The following is a 1745-nucleotide window of genomic DNA, read 5'->3' on the forward strand; positions in this document are numbered from 1 at the left end:
AGGTGGGAGGAGAGATATAAGATTTAGAGTTCATCATTTTTTCGAAAACTATTACTCGCACAGTAAAAATGAATAGAACATAAAATGTATATTTCAAAGAGATCTACAACTTTTGTTTAAAACATTTTTCAAAATTGTTAATATTTGTGTCTGAAATTTACATATAATTGGTTGACATTGTTTTTTTAATACCTTTTTAATAAACAACGAGCGCCGGCTAAATCCTTCTGAGGGTTACTCAGGAGGGTGACCTCTATAATATATGTCAAGCCCAAGGTTATTGGAGGTGGGTGTGTTAATCTAAATAATTACCCGTACATTATAGTATGTGGTAGTATTTTTTTGCGATTTAACATTAGTCTTTTTCTTCATAAGATCATCATATTCATGCCATACAAAACCTGTGTACAGTATAGCCGTGTAATGAAATAGTTTTAAATGGTTTTTGTTTTCTTTATAATCTACAATACCGCATATTGTGTAAGTGTTTTCTTCGAGTGTGATTATTTTAGTTAAACTATCAAGCGTTTGTTTACATAACATGTCTTGTTTATACTGGTTATAATGTGGATCTGTAATTACACTTATATCGAGAAATATGTGAGGACCATGTTCGTGTGTTCTTTCTAAATTCCCACCACATTGTTTGCATAATGTTCGATTATCTTGTAATTTTTCGGTATCGTCAATAGCTTCTTGTATACAGTTGTTCGAGATTCATTTCTGAATCTCGGTCAGTTCGTCACCGGCGTGATGGCAGCATCAGCCGGGTCGGATCGTGCAGCGCCGCAGGAGCGCTGCGCGCGCATGCCCGATCGCTACACGAGGCGACGGCGCCTCTTCACGTTCGTTACCGGCGCTTTTGGCTCATGGCTACGGTACCTAGTACACGCGTCGTGTAGTGCTTAAGATGTTAGAGTGCTCTTGTGGACTTTTCTCATCGAAGAATAGACTCAGTGCGGACACGTAGTGAACTCAGCAGTGCGACTCAACCCTGACAGCTCAGGATACAGCATCACCGGTGGCTCAAGCTCACCACGCATCGCGCACGCCGGCGCCGCGTGGACACGGCTCACGGGCATCTACATCACGAGGCCGGTTCTCGATAAATAATATCGACCCGTGCAAGTGATTAAAGACTTTTCATCCACCGTTAATTCATAGACTGCTCAACTGTAAGCATCTTACTCTTATTAAACTGTGACACGATATTTTACTCAATCGATCCGAGTTCCGATCACGTGATTTCTACCCTCGCACGCGTGCAGTCGTTCCCCGAGCCTTTTTTTTACATGTGGAAATTCTTTATGGATACCCGGGCCCCCCTCTGGGAAGGGAGTTTACAAATGGCCCGGGTTATGTGGGACTGCCCCCCTAATGACGATCGGGGTGCCGCCGCTAGCGTTGCGGCGGCTGGGCTTACCGCACTAAAACCACACGGTGACCTGCGCGGTGCTTTACTTGGGGGACGCCCAGGATGTAGCAGAGCTATAACTTCTGGGCGCCCCCCGCACCGGCCCGCCGTGTAACAGGCGGGCCTCGCGCTCCCTCCCCCGTTGTTGTGGGGGAGGGGGGACTCCCCCCGCAGGGGGAGTCCACTACTCTTCTGGGCGGTCACAACCTCTGCCGCCCGCCTCCGTGGAGGCAGGGCCTGGCGGGAATCCCAGCCCGCCAGGCCCAGGCCGCCTCCCCCCGTTGTTATTGGGGGGAGGGCCCTCTCCGAACCGCCTCGGCGGTTTTTCCCA

Source organism: Vollenhovia emeryi, unplaced genomic scaffold (assembly GCF_000949405.1).
Source record: "Vollenhovia emeryi isolate VEMERY1.0 unplaced genomic scaffold, V.emery_V1.0 DF940052.1, whole genome shotgun sequence".
Classification (NCBI taxonomy): Eukaryota; Metazoa; Arthropoda; class Insecta; order Hymenoptera; family Formicidae; genus Vollenhovia; species Vollenhovia emeryi.